The following is an 11,179-nucleotide window of genomic DNA, read 5'->3' as shown; positions in this document are numbered from 1 at the left end:
TGATTACTGCCCATTCATGGTAGTAGAGAAAAATATGTAAATTTGCTATCTCAAGACCTCAAGAAGAGAAATCTAATGCAATATTTGTAATGCTTCCATAGCAGTACAGAATGCAGATATTTTGTAAATGGATCAGAAAAAGGGTTAAAATATGCTGTTAGTGTAGTAATATCGCAGTAGATCCTTAAGTTGACGCTGCCTTTTGTTTAGGTAAGCTTATGTGTTGTGTGTTGTTGACTTTTTTGAGGGGAGCTGTATTAGGAGCATGATATGCTTAGATGCCTTGCAGTAATAACCAGTGTGAGTAACTAAGCAGACCCAGTCTCTCACATGACAGCTGGGACACACAGGTGAAGTACAAGGGGTCAAAGCTAGGTCTGATTCTTTTTTCTTTTGAATTTTGTTTTGTTTGCTTATGTTTTTGTATTACCTTTTAGAGAAGGGGCAGCAGTTTACATTAGGGAAGATTCTTGCTCATGAATTTGATTCCAAGGGACTAGGGTCTTGGGGTGGAGGGTGACCTGCAGAGCGATCCTCAGCTACTTCACCTCCATAGAGAGCATGTGACTCCTCGGTGGCGAAGGTATTTTGTTGGAGAAGGTTTTCTGTTCTCTGTTTTATGCTTCTCTTAGATTACATCCCTTCAACCAGTACAAACATTCCACTGTCTTCTGACTAGTCAATAAGTCTGTGTCTGTGTCTTGGTTCATTTTGTGCTCTCTAACCCTGAAGATCCCCATATGCTTTGATATCCACTCATGTTCCTGGGCTGGCCTGGATGACACTCCATTCCAAGGAACAGGACTTTCATTCCTTCCATTGTCTTGTGGATTAGTGAATGTTGTCTGTTTCTGTGCCCCTTGCTACATTGTATCCTCATGGGAAGTAAGCATTACTCCCCTTGAATATACACATGTATTTTACATGATACATTTTTACTGTGTGTGTGTGTGTGTGTGTGTGTGTGTGTGTGTGTGTACCCATTTTGTTTGTGTGCTGTGAGGATGATATTTGGTTTGTGGACCTATGACCTGTGATGACCAGCCTGATGCCAGCATATCCCCTTGGTTGGAATGTATAGGTCAAAACTTAAAGGTTATTTTTTACTTGTAAGGGTTTAACCTGGTCATCTCATGCTAGTGTTTTTGGTGAAAAGGTAGAAAACTGTTCTACTTGATGCTTAGTGAAAATGTTTTGAATTAGTGTATATACAAGTTATTGTCATTTCTTTATATTAATTCAGAAGTTATCTGTCAAATAAATAATAGTTAAAAAAAACTTGTTTCAACTTCCTGTCACCATAGCAATTACCTGAGATAATCAATAAGAAAAATTTTCTTTTGACTTAGTTTTGAAGGTTCTAGTCTATGGTCTTTTGGCTCTGTTTCTTTGAAACTGTGTCAAGGAAACATAATATGGTGGGGAATGTGTGGTGGAGTATGCTGCTCACCTCATAACAAGCAGGAAGCAAAGAGAGGAAGGGACTAGTGTCCCGAATCTCCTTTAAGGGCATATCCTCAGTGACGTAACTTCCTTCCATTGGACCCCAGCTTTTAAAGCTTCTGTAATAAGGACTTAGAGGCTTATTTTGCTAAAAATATTGACTCTTCACTTGGGCCTGAAAATACCTGATGGGTAATTAAAAGCAGGATAAAAATGTTGGCATGTCTGCCTTCATTGTATATCTGTATTCTTTCTTGCCTTAAAACTTTGGGTCAGATTCCTGCTCAACTCTGCATGTAGGCATGTTAATTATTTAAGAAGTGTTAATTATTTAAAGAATCTTCCCTCCTCAGGGTTGAGGGCACCATCATAAGAATACCTAAAGTATTTTCAAGATTTTCAGGAACATAATAAATCAACACATTGTCAACCAACTTTTATAGTGTCCTATGACAGACACCCAGGAACAGCACTTAGAAATCTCCCACTAAGAACAGTGAGTCTTGTAGGGAAATCACCCCATGATGAGATTGCCTTTCTAAGTGGGAACAGTTACCCCATGGTGGGACCGAGGCTGCCTCCCTAACTCGGAGCAACCATCTCATGGGAACTGAATTGTCCTCTAAAATGATAAGACTTCACCAGACCCTTTCAGAACCAGTACTGAAATAATTATCAGCTAGACCACAGTTTGACCAAGACTACTTAATTATGCCTAACTCTTGCCCCCTGCTTCATTTCTTCAACCTCATGTTAGTACCCCAGAACACAGGACTGAGGATGCTTGATTCCCCTTATCTTACCATTGTAGCTATATTGAATCAATTCCTTTCCTGCCTTTCATCATTACTTTTTCCCTTTGGTTTCTGGGGCAAGTGGTGGGACCTGGGACTCCCCAAAGTCAAGTCCTTTGACAAGGACTCTGGTAGCAGCTTTACTATCTCTCTTTAGCATCATCTGCTGGAAACCAAGCCTTAACATACTGGCCTTTAGGAGGCACTTTCCTAAACCATAGCAATTGTTCAGTGATTGCTAAGGCACAGTGACCAGTCAGATAGACACTGTAAACATCTGGAGAGGCTATATGGTGCATTTTAGCCCAGTATCAGTCCTGGTCTCTGGTGGGCTAGATCTGTTTAGAGGCTTCACTATCTGAAAAACTGAGAAGAAAGAATTTTCAGCCTGACTTTGTGTTGTAGAATTATTCTGCCACCCAGATTAATTTGTTATATACGCTAAGCCAATTAGCATTTATAGTGAGAATGACATTTAAGGAAGATAAAGGAAAAGGAGATTTAGTAGAATAATGAAGCTCTCATTTATATGATGTACCACCTTACCTAGTACCCTCCCTTCCAAAAAAATTGTTTGATCTGTAGTTCCTCATTGATTCATCAGCATGTTCACTTATTCACTCATCCATCCAGTATATTTTGTTTTCAGACTGGTTATTTTTGTCAATTCTGAGAAAGGTTTTTCTTTTTTTATCTGTTTTGAAAAAAAATGTTTGGCTATAGAATAGGCATATCAGTCTGACTACAAATAGTTTATTTACACATCTGATGTATATATTGTTATAAAGTATTTAAGGGTAGGGGCCATTTTTTTCCTATCCTCCAGTCCCCAGGCCTGGCACAGTGCTTTAATAAATAATTTGGTGACTGTACAAAAGATCCATAATTCAATCCTAATGTATGTTCTTTGTAACATAAGTCTGCAGGTTACAGGTTCATGCATTCCTCCACTGACCATATAATGAGCTCTTAAACCTGTGAATTGAATTGTAGAGATAGTCAGCAACCCCTTAGGTGACTGCCAAAAGAAGAGATGGAATGCCAGAACTCCAAAGTTAGATAGGAAAAGGACTTTTAAAGGCTGCTCTGTTGTGTAGTGTTAAACTATATTGTTGCCCTGGAGTGTAGGGAGCAGTAGGTGATAAAGATTAGTCAGTTTGTGTTGGAGATCATACTATGTGAAGATCTAAGTTCAGAAAATAAGGGATTGAAGTCCTTCCCACTTTCCATGGTGAGAAACAAGCCTGTGAGTTTTGGAACTGCACAGAAGAAATAGTGTCAAGTGTCAGATGTCAGGTGAGAGCTAAGGATCTGAGGATCACTTTAATATAGCATTGCTGGGAAAGGCGAAATCTCAGTGGCCAAGACAGATAAAGAGCTTGGGAACACAGGAGGTCAGAGAGCAGAAGAAAGTGAGCTTGAGCTCAAGGCAGGTTTTACTTGAGTATTGAGCTATTTATAGGTCTTATTCTATGAGTGAAATAGCTTTTGAGTGGAATTTCTCAAAACTTGGCCCTGTTGACATTTGGTCAGATAATTTCTTGTTGGTGTTAGGGTGGGGCTGTCCTTTACTTTGTAGGATTGCAACATTCCAAGCCTGTGCCCATTAGATGCCAAATAAACACTTCTAGACTTTACCAAGTGTTGCCTCGGAGGCAAAATTTCTTCCCAACTAATGCTTTAGAGGTATATGAATGAAGTGATTGCTGCTGGCTAAAGAAAAGGGTAAGGGAACTGAATTATAAGAGGCTCAGTAAAGGTTATATATTTTCATATAAATTCCAAAATAAATCGGGACCAAATTGTGAACATTGGTTGATTGAGATAGAATGAATTCCAAGAAGCGGCATACTTTGTATTTGTAAATGTGAAATACTGTGCATGGAAATGTGAACTAATTCAGATTGTAGTGGAGAAATAGTGTTTGGAGAAAGGTGATTGGAATTGATACAGTTAAGCATAGGTTGGGGAGAACTTTGAGGGCCAGTTAGAAAGTTTAATTAGGGTTGAATTAGGAATTAATTAGTTTGAAATTAACAAGGAATAAATGTTGAAAGAGCTCTTGGATTGAGGATTTCTTTTTACAAGTTTTTTTTTTCTTATTTATTTCATTTTGAAAAGTAAAATAAGAAAGGAAGTCCTTTGAGTAAAATAAAATTTTAGGTTTTGTTAATATTTGAGTATTTTATCCTGATCTGATATCATCTACTTAATACCCACTGAGCAACTCTATTGTTACAGCCACTATTGGGGAAAACAGAAGTTTTGCTGCTTATAAAAGTTTTATTTTATTCATAGTTGAGTCTGCACAAATTCATACTAGCTTCATGTGGACTTTTCCTGCTGCTGCTATTGCTTAAGTAAATAAATAAATTCTCCTATAAACTCCCTGTTACACTCACCAGAGCAGCTGTTCTAAGTCTTTTCCACTCTCCATAAATCCTATTCTAGTGTAGTCATTCTTAGCAGATAACGCAGTTTCTTATTTAAGTGAGACTGAGAACATTTGGGCAAGAATTCTTTAGAATTTTCTTCTGCACCATTAGCTTTCTTTTTCCTTGCATCTGTGGCCTATAGTAAGAATACCCCTTCTCCTTAATTAAGGCAAACCTTTGCACCAGTACTCATGGTTATTATATTTTTTCTCCTCTATGCCCTTATTAGTTTTCCTTTAATTTTCCTCTTTCCTTTGCATTTTTTTATTGTAAACAAATGGGATACATGTTGTTTCTCTGTTTGTACATGGAGTAAAGGCGTACCATTTGTGTAATCATAAATTTACATAGGGTAATGTTGTTTGATTCATTCTGTTATTTTTTTCCCTTCCCCCCACCCCTCCCACCCCTCTTTTCCCTCTATACAGTCCTTCCTCCATTCTTGCCCCGCTCCCTAACCCTAACCCTAACTCTAACCCTAACACTAACCTCTCCCAACCCCCATTATGTGTCGTCATCCACTTATCAGCGAGATCATTCGTCCTTTGGTTTTTTGAGATTGGCTTATCTCACTTAGCATGATATTCTCCAGTTTCATCCATTTGCCTGCAAATGCCATAATTTTATCATTTTTTATGGCTAAGTAATATTCCATTGCATATATATACCACAGTTTCTTTATCCATTCATCAATTGAAGGGCATCTAGGTTGGTTCCACAATCTGGCTATTGTGAATTGAGCAGCTATGAACATTGATGTGGCTGTATCTCTGTAGTATGCTGATTTTAGGTCCTTTGGATATAGGCCAAGGAGTGGGATAGCTCGATCAAATGGTGGTTCCATTCCAAATTTTCTAAGGAATTGCCACACTGCTTTCCAGAGTGGCTGCACTTATTTGCAGCCCCACCAGCAATGTACGAGTGTATCTTTTCCCCCACATCCTCGCCAACACCTGTTGTTGCTTGTATTCTTGATAATCGCCATTCTAATTGGGGTGAGATGGAATGTTAGGGTGGTTTTGATTTGCATTTCTCTTATTACTAGAGATGTTGAACATTTTTCCATATGTTTGTTGATTGCTTGTAGATCTTCTTCTGTGAAGTGTCTATTCATTTCCTTAGCCCATTTGTCGATTGGCTTATTTGCATTCTTGGTGTAGAGTTTTTTGAGTTCTTTATATATTCTGGAGATTAGTGCTCTATCTGAAGTATGATTGGCAAAGATTTTCTCCCACTCTGTAGGCTCTTTCTTTGCATTGCTGATAGTTTCCTTTGCTGAGAGAAAGCTTTTTAATTTGAATCTATCCCAGTTATTGATTCTTGCTTTTATTTCTTGTGCTATGGGAGTCCTGTTGAGGAAGTCTGGTCCTAAGCTGACATGTTGAAGATCTGGACCTACTTTTTCTTCTATAAGATGCAGGGTCTCTGGTCTGATTCCAAGGCCCTTAATCCATTTTGAGTTGAGTTTCGTGCATGGTGAGAGATATGGGTTTAGTTTCATTCTGTTGCATATGGATTTCCAATTCTCCCAGCACCATTTGTTGAAGAGGCTATCTTTTCTCCATTGCATATTTTTGGTCCCTTTGTCTAGTATGAGAAAATTGTATTTATTTAGGTTTGTGTCCATGTCCTCTATTCTGTACCATTGACCTACCTTTCTATTTTGGTACCAATACCATGCCGTTTTTGTTACTATTGCTTTGTAGTAGAGTTGAAGATCTGGTATTGTGATACCCCCTGCTTCGCTCTTTCTGCTAAGGATTGCTTTAGCTATTCTGGGTTTCTTATTCTTCCAGATGAATTTCATAATTTCTTGCTCTATTTCTGCAAGGTACATCATTGGGATTTTAATTGGAATTGCATTGAATCTGTATAGCACTTTTGGTAGTATGGCCATTTTGACGATATTAATTCTGCCTATCCAGGAACATGGGAGATCTTTCCATCTTCTAAGGTTTTCTTGAATTTCTTTCTTTAGTGTTCTGTAGTTCTCATTGTAGAGGTCTTTCACCTCTTTTGTGAGATTGATTCCCAAGTATTTTATTTTTTTCGATGCTATTGTGAATGGGGTAGTTTTCCTAATTTCTCTTTCCAAAGATTCATCACTTATGTATAAAAATGCATTAGATTTATGTGCAGTGATCTTATATCCCTCTACTTTACTGAATTCACTTATGAGTTCTAAAAGTTTTCTGGTGGAATTTCCTGGTTCCTCTAAGTATATAATCATATCATCAGCAAATAGGAATAGTTTGAGTTCTTCTTTTCCTATTCGTATCCCTTGAATTTCTTTGGTCTAATTGCTCTGGCTAGAGTTTCAAGGACTATATTGAATAGAAGGGGTGAAAGAGGGCATCCCTGCCTTGTTCCAGTTTTTAGGGGGAATGCTTTCAGTTTTCACCATTTAGAATGATATTAGCCATGGGCTTAGCGTAGATGGCCTTTACAATGTTAAGGAATGTTCCCACTATCCCTATTTTTTCTAGTGTTTTGAGCATGAAGGGGTGCTGTATTTTATCAAATGCTTTTTCTGCATCTATCAAAATAATCATGTGATACTTGACTTTAAGTCTATTGATATAGTGAATTACATTTATTGATTTCCTTTCCTGATGTTGAACCAACCTTGCATCCCTGGGATGAAACCTACTTGACCATGGTGCACTATCTTTTTAATATGTTTTTGTATGTGATTTGCTAAAATTTTGTTGAGAATTTTTGTGTCGATGTTCATTAAGGATATTGGTCTGAAATTTTCTTTCCTCCATGTATCTGGGTCTGGTTCAGGTATCAGGGTGATATTGGCTTCATAGAATGAGTTTGGGAGGGTTCCCTTCTCTTCTATTTCATGGAATACTTTGAGAAGTATTGGAATGAGCTCTTCTTTAAAGGTTTTGTAGAACTCAGCTGGGAACCCATCTGGTCCTGGACTCTTCTTCGTTGGTAGACTTTTGATGACTTCTTCTATTTCATTACTTGAAATTGGTCTATTTAAATTGTGTATGTCCTCCTTGTTCAGTTTAGGTAATTCATATGTCTCTAGAAACCTGTTGATGTCTTTGAAATTTTCTATTTTGTTGGAGTATAGATTTTCAAAATAGCTTCTAATTATGTTTTGTATTTCAATCGTGTCTGTTGTGATATTTCCTTATTCATTCCGAATTTTAGTGGTTTGGGTTTTCTCTCATCTTCTCTTTGTTAGTGTGCGTAAAGGTATATCAATTTTGTTTATTTTTTCAAAGAACCAACTATTTATTTTGTCAATTTTTGTATTGTTTCTTTTGTTTCAATTTCGTTGATTTCTGCTCTGAGTTTAACTATTTCCTGTCTTCTACTACTTTTGGTGTTGATCTGTTCTTCTTTTTCTAGGGCTTTGAGCTGTAGTGTTAGGTCATTTATTTGTTGAGTTTTACTTTTTTTATTGAATCCGCTCCATGAAATAAATTTTCCTCTAAGTACTGCTTTCATAGTGTCCCAGAGATTTTGATATGATGTTTCTTTGTTCTCATTTACCTCTAAGAATTTTTTAATTTCCTTCCTAATATCTTCTGTTATCCATTCATCATATAATAGCATATTGTTTAATCTCCAGGTGTTGGAGTAGTTTCTGTTTTTTACTCTTTCATTTATTTCTAACTTCAATCCATTATGATCTGATAGAATACAAGGTAGTGTCTCTATCTTCTTGTATTCGCTAACATTAGCTTTGTGGCATAATTTATGGTGTATTTTAGAGAAAGGATCCATGTGCTGCTGAGAAGAAAGTGTATTTGCTCTTGGTTGGATGGTATATTCTATAAATGTCTGTTAAGTCTAAATTATTGATTGTGTTATTGAGATCTGTGGTTTCTTTGTTCAGTTTTTGTTTGGAAGATCTGTCTAGTGGTGAGAGAGGCGTGTTAAAAATCACCTAGTATTATTGTGTTATGGTCTATTTGGTTTTTGAAATTGAGAAGGATTTGTTTGATATACATGGATGAGCTACTGTTTGGGGCATAGATGTTTGATTGTTATGTCTTGCTGATTTATGCTTCCCTTAAGCAGTATGAAATGTCCTTCTTTATCCCTTCTGACTAACTTTGGCTTGAAGTCCACATTATCTGAAATGAGGATGGGTACTCCAGCTTTTTTGCTGAGTCCATGTGCATGGTATATTTTTCCCCTTTCCTTTCACCTTTAGTCTATGGGTATCTCTTTCTATGAGGTGAGTCTCTTGCAGGCAACATATTGTTGGATCTTTCTTTTTAATCCAATCTGCTAGTCTATGTCTTTTGTTTGATGAATTCAGGCCATTAACATTCAGGGTCATTATTGAGATATGATTTGTATTCCCGGTCATTTGGTTCATTTTTAAAATTTCATTTATTTATTTATTTTTGACATGACTTGGTTCCCCCTATTTAACAATTCCTTTAGGATAATTCCTCCCTTTGCTGATTTGCTTCTTTGTTTTTCATCTCTTCCTCATGGAATATTTTGCTGAGAATGTTCTGTAATGCTGGCTTTCTTTTTGTAAATTCTTTTAGCTTTTGTTTATCATGGAATAATTTTATTTCATCGTCAAATTTGAAGGTAAATTTTGCTGGATATAAGATTCTTGGTTGGCATCCATTTTCTTTCAGGGCTTGAAAAATGTTGTTCCTTCTAGCTTTTAGGGTCTGGATTGAAAAATCTGCTGATATCCATATTGGTTTCCCCATGAATATAATTTGGTTCTTTTCTCTCACAGCCTTTAAAATTCTGTCTTTATTTTGTATGTTAGTTATTTTCATTATAATGTGCCTTGGTGTGGGTCTGTTGTAATTTTGTGTATTTGGAGTCCTATAAGCCTCTTGAACTTGATTTTCCATTTCATTCTTCAGATTTGGAAATTTTCTGATATTATTTCATTGAATAGATTGTTCATTCCTTTGGTTTGTTTCTCTAAGCCTTCCTCAATCCCAATAATTCTTAAATTTGGCCTTTTCATGATATCCCATAGTTCTTGGAGATTCTGTTCATGATTTCTTACCATCTTCTCTGTTTGGTCAACTTTGATTTCAAGGTTAAATATTTTGTCTTCAATATCTGAGGTTCTGTCTTCCAGGTGTTCTATCCTATTGGTTATGCTTTCTATGGATTTCTTAGTTTGGTTCATTGTTTCCTTCATTTCAAGGATTTCTGTTTGTTTTTTTTTCAATATCTCTAACTCTTTATTGAAATGATCTTTTGCTTCCTGTATTTGCTCTTTTAACTGTCAAGTGGTATGATCATTCAATGCCTGCATTTGCTTTTTCATCTCATCATTCAATGCCTGCATTTGCTCTTTCATCTCTTCATTCAATGCCTGCATTTGCTCTTTCATCTCATCATTTGCTTCCCTGATCATTTTAATTATGTACATTCTGAACTCCCTTTCTGTCATTTCTTCTGCCATGCTGTCATTGGATTTTATTGATGTTACATCTAGATTTGTTTGGGGCATTTTCTTCCCTTGTTTTCTCATATTGTTCAGGTATCAGTGGAGTGCTGAGATATTGTAGATTTCCTCTATTGACTTACAATGTCCCTGAAGATTTCTAGTATATCCCCTCTTAGTCTTCAGTAGCCTGAAGTCTTGGAGAAAGTTGATAATGCGGTGCTCCACAAGGAAGCTGCCTCTCTAGGGGTGGTGGCCTTCAGATGGGGTATATTCCCTGCTAGTGGGCAGAGGTGCCTCCACTTGTTGACCAATGGTCATCCAAAGGGGAACTAGGCTGTGGGCTGAGGCAAGGCCTGTTTGGGCCTGTGTCTCTGGTTTTACTGTCTTTATGGGAAAACCTCACCTGTCAGGAAAGACTCACCTGGTGGGGAAGTCTCGCTGGTCATTTCCCATCCTAGAGGTTCCCCTCAATCCACAACGACCGCTTGGGCTGGGCTGCCTTCCTCTGCAACATTCCCAGGGGCCTAGACCTACCTCCTGGGCCTTGGAGCCTCGCCCTGCGCAGAAGATTCTCCTTAGGCTGCCCCTCCTCAGAGAACCTGCCCTCAGTCCTGGAACCTTCGCTCCGCCCCTCAGCTTGTCTCTGTGCGGCTCTTCCACCAAGAAGCCTCCTAGGTTCTGGGACCATGCTCTGCACCTAATCGCCTGGCTCTGTGGCCCCTCCTCTGAGCAGCCACCTGGTGCCCCGTAAGGTCGCTCCGAGTCCCAGCGACCTGCCGCACTCCTCTTCCTCCGGGCAGCCACCCGGTGTTCTGGTGTGGTTGCTAGGGGTCCAAGCAACTCACTGTGCACCTCCTCCTCCCGACAACTGCCCGTAGCCCTGGTGCAGTCACTTTGAGTCTAAGTGACCCGCCGTGCTCCTCCTCCTTCTCCTGGCAGCCCCCCGGGTGTTCAGGAGTGGTCGCTGTGAGTCCAAGCGACCCGTCGCACACCTCTTCCTCTGGGCAGCCGCCGGGATCTCTGGTGCGGCTGCTCGGAGACCAAGCGACCCACCGCACTCCTCCTCCTCCTCCGGTCAGCCCCCCGGTGTTCAAGAGCGTTTGCTC

General features: G+C 38.7%; 1 protein-coding gene across 12 annotated transcripts in view; it reads left to right on the top strand.

Annotated features, from left to right (window-relative positions):
• The window catches only part of Anks1b (ankyrin repeat and sterile alpha motif domain containing 1B), a 1,141,006-nt gene that overhangs the window by 21,496 nt on the left and 1,108,331 nt on the right, over positions 1 to 11,179 (top strand). The gene's annotated exons all lie outside the window — the stretch shown is intronic.

Source organism: Sciurus carolinensis, chromosome 4 (genome assembly GCF_902686445.1).
Source record: "Sciurus carolinensis chromosome 4, mSciCar1.2, whole genome shotgun sequence".
Classification (NCBI taxonomy): domain Eukaryota; kingdom Metazoa; phylum Chordata; class Mammalia; order Rodentia; family Sciuridae; genus Sciurus; species Sciurus carolinensis.
The sequence above is the reverse complement of the archived record's forward strand: the minus strand, read 5'-3'. Positions and strand labels throughout refer to the sequence as shown.